Source organism: Scyliorhinus canicula, unplaced genomic scaffold, assembly GCF_902713615.1.
Source record: "Scyliorhinus canicula unplaced genomic scaffold, sScyCan1.1, whole genome shotgun sequence".
Classification (NCBI taxonomy): domain Eukaryota; kingdom Metazoa; phylum Chordata; class Chondrichthyes; order Carcharhiniformes; family Scyliorhinidae; genus Scyliorhinus; species Scyliorhinus canicula.
Window position 1 is genome coordinate 714,899 of NW_024056013.1, and position 8,237 is coordinate 723,135.

The 8,237-nt window shown below is 44.6% G+C and overlaps 9 non-coding genes across 9 annotated transcripts; all 9 read left to right on the plus strand.

Moving 5' to 3' along the window:
* Positions 1–500: 500 nt before the first annotated feature.
* Positions 501–573, plus strand: trnav-uac. Its single transcript has one exon. It is a non-coding gene; the product is annotated as a tRNA-Val (tRNA).
* Positions 574–667: 94 nt separating this feature from the next.
* On the plus strand, positions 668–740 carry trnar-acg. Its single transcript has one exon. It is a non-coding gene; the product is annotated as a tRNA-Arg (tRNA).
* Positions 741–1,069: 329 nt separating this feature from the next.
* On the plus strand, positions 1,070–1,142 carry trnav-aac. The gene has a single exon. It is a non-coding gene; the product is annotated as a tRNA-Val (tRNA).
* Positions 1,143–2,770: 1,628 nt separating this feature from the next.
* Positions 2,771–2,843, plus strand: trnav-uac. Its single transcript has one exon. It is a non-coding gene; the product is annotated as a tRNA-Val (tRNA).
* A 94-nt stretch (positions 2,844–2,937) lies between these two features.
* Positions 2,938–3,010, plus strand: trnar-acg. The gene has a single exon. It is a non-coding gene; the product is annotated as a tRNA-Arg (tRNA).
* Positions 3,011–3,339: 329 nt separating this feature from the next.
* On the plus strand, positions 3,340–3,412 carry trnav-aac. The gene has a single exon. It is a non-coding gene; the product is annotated as a tRNA-Val (tRNA).
* Positions 3,413–5,072: 1,660 nt separating this feature from the next.
* On the plus strand, positions 5,073–5,145 carry trnav-uac. The gene has a single exon. It is a non-coding gene; the product is annotated as a tRNA-Val (tRNA).
* A 493-nt stretch (positions 5,146–5,638) lies between these two features.
* Positions 5,639–5,711, plus strand: trnav-aac. Its single transcript has one exon. It is a non-coding gene; the product is annotated as a tRNA-Val (tRNA).
* A 1,672-nt stretch (positions 5,712–7,383) lies between these two features.
* Positions 7,384–7,456, plus strand: trnaa-ugc. Its single transcript has one exon. It is a non-coding gene; the product is annotated as a tRNA-Ala (tRNA).
* The last annotated feature ends 781 nt before the right edge of the window (positions 7,457–8,237 follow it).

Below are 8,237 nucleotides of genomic sequence, written 5' to 3' on the forward strand. Positions count from 1 at the left end.
CTTAACTGAACCAGCTTTGGGAAAGAAAAAACGGTCTTCCTGATGGAGAAACAGGAAAAGCCAGTGTGGGAATCCAGGCTCAAAGTTGATTTACAATTACCCCTCCTTTCTTCTACATGAACGGTATTTAGGCTGCAGCATTTTACACACCAAAACACAAAGCGGTCAAATATAAGAAACACATAATTGTCAATTCTTAAACTCAACTCAAGCATTGAATAACGGAACAAATATTGTGTAAAGTCGGTTGCTTTTTTCTGTAGGATTTCAGAATGCTGCATTAATAATAGAAGAGAGCATTTCGCCGTTAGAGATTTGCTGAACAAATTCTTCAGTTCAATATAGGTTCTTCTACTGGCTTGTAAGTTTAGACATCTGTTTTAAAGAAATAGACCTGTTCTTGTAAAAGTGACATGGCCTCTCAGCCGAACAATGCGAAGCTGCAACAAGGCAGTTGAGTTGAAGGTGACACAGGTCCGTTGGAGTGTGCGCTGCCAGCTGTTTCTGTAGTGTAGTGGTTATCACATTCGCTTTACACGCGAATGGTCCCCGGTTCGAAACCGGGTAGAAACATCTGGTGTTTCCAGTTTCGTCTGTCGCAAAATATTACCTCAATCTCGTAACTGGTCTTCATCATCGAGGAATAACAAAAGCCTGTAACTGCTGTGGGCCAGTGGCGCAATGGACAACGCGTCTGACTACGAATCAGGAGATTCCAGGTTCGACTCCTGGCTGGCTCGCAGTTCCTAGTTTTGGCGCCCCCTTCAGTTCAGTGGGTTGAACAGCTGGTTCCCGATGCAGAGCAAAGTGAGCAGGGGATCATCAATTCTCGTTTCAGCTGTGGTTACTTATGAAAGCCCTGGCCTCTCAATTTAACTTCAAGCAAAACATAACTTATCTCCAGTTCAGCAAAGTTCAATATATGATCCTTTGATGAGTTGAGACATCAGTTTCAAAGAAACGGCTTCTTCCAATAAGTTACATGGCCTCTCAGCGGAACCGTTGGAAGCTGCAACAATACATTGAAGTTCAACATTGCACAGGGCCACTGATTGTGATACTTTCAGCGGTTTCTGTAGTGTAGTGGTTATCACATTCGCCTAACACGCGAAAGGTCCCCGGTTCGAAACCGGGCAGAAACATGGCGTGCTTCTGATTTTGTGTGACGAATGTTTGCACTAAATACGTTTCTTCCTCAATCTTGCACGTTCGAGGAACATGAGATTTGGTCTCGCATGAGATATTAAAATTCCTGCAACAAAGTCAGAAATACTGAATTTTCAAGACGCCGGGGGAAGAAAAGCCTTTACTATTTTGCCACAATTCGGCTATCAGCAGTTTGTTCATCCACCACAGAATCTATCGGATGCAGATGAACATATTTAATCACCATTTCAAACATGTCTAAATGTACGATAAAAGCAACTTACTGCGTATGCGTCAATGGGGAACAAAAACAGAAAACACAGGACAGTCTCAGCAGGTCTGACAGCCTCTGTGGAGAGAGATGGCAAGTGTCGTTTCGAGTCTGGGTGACTCTTTGTCGAAGCCGGACAACTGGATCTTTGGTTAGGTTTAGATTAGCGGTGCGTGGGGGGAGAGCGACAGACGGCCAGCGATGGGTGGAGAATAACAAGAATGTGTTGTGCTGAAAGAAAAAGGGAATGTAAATGTTTCTAATCTGTGTTAAGAACTGTGCTGACAGAGGCGATTAGAAGATTAGAATGTGTTAATGGCAGAGGACAATGATGAACAAGGGGCGGATTTCCCAAGACGGATGCGATTGGCTAGGGGAATGGGGAGGGGGAGACAATGGGAGAGGAAGACATATCAATGGAAGCAATGAAAATAGGTTGATGGAAATAAACATGTGGTGAAGTGGGAAGAGTGATTTCACGGTGCGAAGTTGTTGACCGTACTGTAAAATCTACAAGGCTGTACCGTGCCTATTCGGAGGATGGGAGCTGTTCCTCGGCGTTGTGCTGAGCTACATGGGTACATTGCAGCAGGCCAAGATCGGACATGTGGACATGAGAGCAGGACAGTGAGTTGAAATAGCAAGCGACAGGAGTGTCTGCCACCAGTTTGTCGATGGAGCGAAGGTGTTTTGCAAAGCGGTAACCCAGTTGGCATTTAGTCTCTCCAATACAGAGTAAATGGCATTGGGATCAGCAAATGCAGCGGGCCAGATTGAAGGATGTCTGAAAGTAATGTGTACTCAAAAGGACAGACACAAACGATACTGTAACTGACTTAGAGGAACTGCCAGAGACTTAACTGAACCAGCTTTGGGAAAGAAAAAACGGTCTTTCTGATGGAGAAACAGGAAAAGCCAGTGTGGGAATCCAGGCTCAAAGTTGATTTACAATTACCCCTCCTTTCTTCTACATGAACGGTATTTAGGCTGCAGCATTTTACACACCAAAACACAAAGAGGTCAAATATAAGAGACACATAATTGTCAATTCTTAAACTCAACTGAAGCATTGAATAACGGAACAAATATTGTGTAAAGTCGGTTGCTTTTTTCTGTAGGATTTCAGAATGCTGCATTAATAATAGAAGAGAGCATTTCGCCGTTAGAGATTTGCTGAACAAATTCTTCAGTTCAATATGGGTTCTTCTACTGGCTTGTAAGTTTAGACATCTGTTTTAAAGAAATAGACCTGTTCTTGTAAGAAGTGACATGGCCTCTCAGCCGAACTATGCGAAACTGCAACAAGGCAGTTGGGTTGAAGGTGACACTCCGTTGGAGTGTGCGCTGCCAGCTGTTTCTGTAGTGTAGTGGTTATCACATTCGCTTTACACGCGAATGGTCCCCGGTTCGAAACCGGGCAGAAACATCTGGTGTTTCCAGTTTCGTCTGTCGCAAAATATTACCTCAATCTCGTAACTGGTCTTCATCATCGAGGAATAACAAAAACCTGTAACTCCTGTGGGCCAGTGGCGCAATGGACAACGCGTCTGTCTACGAATCAGGAGATTCCAGGTTCGACTCCTGGCTGGCTCGCAGTTCCTAGTTTTGGCGCCCCCTTCAGTTCAGTGGGTTGGACAGCTGGTTCCCGATGCAGAGCAAAGTGAGCAGGGCATCATCAATTCTCGTTTCAGCTGTGGTTACTTATGAAAGCCCTCCCCTCTCAATTTAACTTCAAGCAAAACATAACTTATCTCCAGTTCAGCAAAGTTCAATATATGATCCTTTGATGAGTTGAGACATCAGTTTCACAGAAACGGCTTCTTCCAATAAGTTACATGGCCTCTCAGCGGAATCGTTGGAAGCTGCAACAATACATTGAAGTTCAACATTGCACAGGGCCACTGATTGTGATACTGTTAGCGGTTTCTGTAGTGTAGTGGTTATCACATTCGCCTAACACGCGAAAGGTCCCCGGTTCGAAACCGGGCAGAAACATGGCGTGCTTCTGGTTTTGTGTGACGAATGTTTGCACTAAATACGTTTCTTCTTCAATCTTGCACGTTCGATGAACATGAGATTTGGTCTCTCATGAGAGATTAAAATTCCTGCAACAAAGTCAGAAATACGGAATATTCAAGACGCCAGGGGAAGAAATGCCTTCCCTATTTTGCCACGATTCGGATATTATCAGTTTGTTCATCCACCACAGAATCTTTTGGGATTACAGATGCAGATGAACATATTTAATCACCATTTCAAACATGTCTAAATGTCCGATAAACGCTACTTACTGCGGCGGCGTCATTGGGAAAGAAAAACAGAAAACACAGGACAGTCTCAGCAGATCTGACAGGCTCTGTGGAGAGAGATGGCAAGTGTCGTTTCGAGTCTGGGTGACTCTTTGTCGAAGGTGGACAACTGGATCTTTGGTTAGGTTTAGATTGGTGGAGGAAGTGGGGGTGGGGGAGCGTGAAGCATTGGGCCTCGACAGACGGCCAGCGATGGGTGGAGAATAACAAAAATGTGTTGGGTCGGAAGAAAAAGGCAATGTATATGTTTCTAATCAGTGTTAAGAGCTGTGCTGACAGAGGCGATTAGAAGATTAGAATGTGTTAATGGCAGATGACAATGAGGAACATGGGGCGGATTTCCCAAGAGGGATGCGATTGGCTAGGGGAATGGGGAGGGGGCGACAATGGGAGAGGAAGACATATTAATGGAAGCAATGAAAATAAGTTGATGGAAATAAACATGTGGTGAAGTGGGAAGAGTGATTTCACGGTGCGAAGTTGTTGAGCCTACTGTAAAATCCGCAAGGCTGTCCCGAGTCTATTCGGAGGTTGGGGTGCTGTTCCTCGGCGTGTGTTGAGCTACATAGGAACATTGCAGCAGGCCAAGATCGGACATGTGGACATGAGAGCAGGACAGTGAGTTGAAATAGCAAGCGACAGGAGAGTCTGCCACCAGCTTGTCGATGGAGCGAATGTGTTTTGCAAAGCGGCCACACAGTCGGCATTTAGTCTCTCCAATGCAGAGTAGATGGCATTGGGATCAGCAAATGCAACAGGCCAGATTGAAGGATGTCTGAAAGTAATGTGTACTCAAAAGGACAGACACAAACGATACTGTAACTGACTTAGAGGAAATGCCAGAGACTTAACTGAACCAGCTTTGGGAAAGAAAAAATGGTCTTCCTGATGGAGAAACAGGAAAAGCCAGTGTGGGAATCCTGGTTCAAAGTTGATTTGCAATTACCCCTCCTTTCTTCCACATGAACGGTATTGAGGCTGCAGCATTTTACACACCAAAACACAAAGAGGTCAAATATAAGAAACACATAGTTGTCAATTCTTAAACTCAACTCAAGCATTGAATAACGATACAAATATTGTGTAAAGTCGGTTGCTTTTTTCTGTAGGATTTCAGAATGCTGCATTAATAATAGAAGAGAGCATTTCGCCGTTAGAGATTTGCTGAACAAATTCTTCAGTTCAATATAGGTTCTTCTACAGGCTTGTAAGTTTAGACATCTGTTTTAAAGAAATAGACGTTTCTTGTAAGAAGTGACATGGCCTCTCAGCCGAACCATGCGAAGCTGCAACAAGGCAGTTGAGTTGAAGGTGACACAAGTCCATTGGCGTCTACGCTGCCAGCTGTTTCTGTAGTGTAGTGGTTATCACATTCGCTTTACATGCGAATGGTCCCCGGTTCGAAACCGGGCAGAAACATCTGGTGTTTCCAACTTTGTCCGTCGCTAAATATTACCTCAATCTCGTAACTGTTCTTCATCATCGAGAAATAGCAAAAGCCTACAACTGCTATGGGCCAGTGGCGCAATGGATAACGCGTCTGACTACGAATCTAGGAGATTCCAGGTTCGACTGCAGGCTCGCAGTTCCTAGTTTTGGCGTCCCCTTTAGTTCAGTGGGTTGGACAGCTGGTTCCCGATGCAGAGCAAAGTGAGCAGGGCATCATCAATTCTCGTTTCAGCTGTGGTTACTTATGAAAGCCCTGCCCTCTCAATTTAACTTCAACCAAAACATAACTTATCTCCAGTTCAGCAAAGTTCAATATCTGATCCTTTGATAAGTTGAGACATCAGTTTTAAAGAAACGGCTTCTTCCAATACGTTACATGGCCTCTCAGCGGAACCGTTAGAAACTGCAACAGTACATTGAGATTCAACATTGCACAGGGCCACTAATGGCGATGCTCCCAGCAGTTTCTGTGGTGTAGTGGTTATCACATTCGCCTAACACGCGAAAGGTCCCCTGTTCAAAACCGAGCAGAAACATTTTGCTTCTCATTTTGTGAGACAATTGTTTGCACAAAATACGTTTCTTCCTCAATCTCGCACGTTCGAGGAACATGAGATTTGGTCTCGCATGAGATATTAAAACTCCTGCAACAAAGTCAGAAATACTGAATTTTCAAGACGCCAGGGGAAGAAAAGCCTTCCCTATTTTGCCACGATTCGGATATCAGCAGTTTGTTCCACCACCACAGAATCTATTGGGTTTGAAGATGCAGATGAACATATTTAATCACCATTTCAAACATGTCTAAATGTACGATAAAAGCAACTTACTGCGGATGCGTCAATGGGAAACAAAAACAGAAAACAGGACAGTCTCAGCAGGTCTGACAGCCTCTGTGGAGAGAGATGGCAAGTGTCGTTTTGAGTCTGGGTGACTCTTTGTCGATGCTGGACAACTGGATCTTTGGTCAGGTGTAGACTGGCGGTGTGTGTGGGGGAAGTGGGGGTGGAGGGGAGCGTGAAGCATTGGGCCTCGACAGACGGCCAGCGATGGGTGGAGAATAACACAAATTTGTTGGGTCAAAAGAAAAAGGGAATGTAGATGTTTCTAATCAGTGTTATGAACGGTGCTGACAGAGGCGATTAGGAGATTAGAATGTGTTAATGGCAGAGTACAATGAGGAACAAGGGGCGGATTTCCCAAGAGGGATGTGATTGGCTTGGGGAATGGGGGGGGGGGGGGGAGACAATGGGAGAGGAAGACATATTAATGGAAGCAATGAAAATAAGTTGATGGAAATAAACATGTGGTGAAGTGGGAAGAGTGATTTCACGGTGCGAAGTTGTTGAGCCTACTGTAAAATCCGCAAGGCTGTACCGTGCCTATTCGGAGGATGGGGTGCTGTTCCTCGGCGTTGTGCTGAGCTACATGGGAACATTGCAGCAGGCCAAGATCGGACATGTGGCCATGAGAGCAGGACAGTGAGTTCAAACAGCAAGCGACAGTCTGCCGCCAGTTTGTCGATGGAGCGAAGGTGTTTTGCAAAGCGGTCACCCAGTCGGCATTTAGTCTCTCCAATGCAGAGTTGATGGCATTGGGATCAGCAAATGCAACAGGCCAGATTGAAGGGTGTCTTATAGTAATGTGTACTCAAAAGGACAGACACAAACGATACTGTAACTGACTTAGAGGAAATGCCAGAGACTTAACTGAACCAGCTTTGAGAAAGAAAAAACGGTCTTCCTGATGGAGAAACAGGAAAAGCCAGTGTGGGAATCCAGGCTCAAAGTTGATTTGCAATTACCCCTCCTTTCTTATACATGAACGGTATTTAGGCTGCAGCATTTTACACACCAAAACACAAAGAGGTCAAATATTTTTTTAAAACATAATTGTCAATTCTTCAACTCAACTCAAGCATTGATTAACGAAACAAATATTGAGTAAAGTCGGTTGATATTTTCTGTAGGATTTAAGAATGCTGCATTAATAATAGAAGAGAGCATTCCGCCGTTAGAGATTTGCTGAACAAATGCTTCAGTTTCAATATAGGTTCTTCTTCTGGCTTGTATGTTTAGACATCTATTTTAAAGAAACAGACGTGTTCTTGTAAGAAGTGACATGGCCTCTCAGCCGAACCATGCGAAGCTGCAACAAGGCAGTTGAGTTGAAGGTGACACAGGTCCGTTGGCGTTTGCGGTGCCAGCTGTTTCTGTAGTGTAGTGGTTATCACATTCGCTTTGCACGCGAATGGTCCCCGGTTCGAAACCGGGCCGAAACATTCCAGAGAGATTCCCGTGTAGTCTGTTTCTAAATATTACCTCGATCTCGCAACTGGTCTTCATCATCGAGGAATAGCAAAAGCTTGTAACTGCTGTGGGCCAGTGGCCCAATGGATAACGCGTCTGACTACGAGTCAGGAGAATCCAGGTTCTATTCCTGGCTGGCTCGCAGTTCTTAATTTTGGCGTACCCTTTAGTTCAGTGGGTTGGACAGCTGGTTCCCGATGCAGAGCAAAGTGAGCAGGGCATCATCAATTCTCGTATCAGCTGTGGTTACTTATGAAAGCCCTGTCCTCTCAATTTAACTTCAAGCAAAACATAACTTATCTCCAGTTCAATATCTGATCCTTTGATAAGTTGAGACATCAGTTTTAAAGAAACGGCTTCTTCCAATACGTTACATGGCCTCTCAGCGGAACCGTTGGAACCTGCAACAGTACATTGAGATTCAACATTGCACAGGGCCACTAATGGCGGTGTTCCCAGCGGTTTCTGTAGTGTAGTCACATTATCACATTCGCCTGACACTCGAAAGGTCCCCGGTTCGAAACCGGGCAGGAACATCGCGTGCTTCTCATTTTGTGCGACTAATGTTTGCACAAAATACCTTTCTTCCTCAATCTTGCACGTTCGAGGAACATGAGATTTGGTCTGTCATGAGATATTAAAATTCCTGCAACAAAGTCAGAAATACTGAATTTTCAAGACGCCAGAGGAAGAAAAGCCTTCCCTATTTTGCCACGATTCGGATATTCGCAGTTTGTTCATCCATCACAGAAT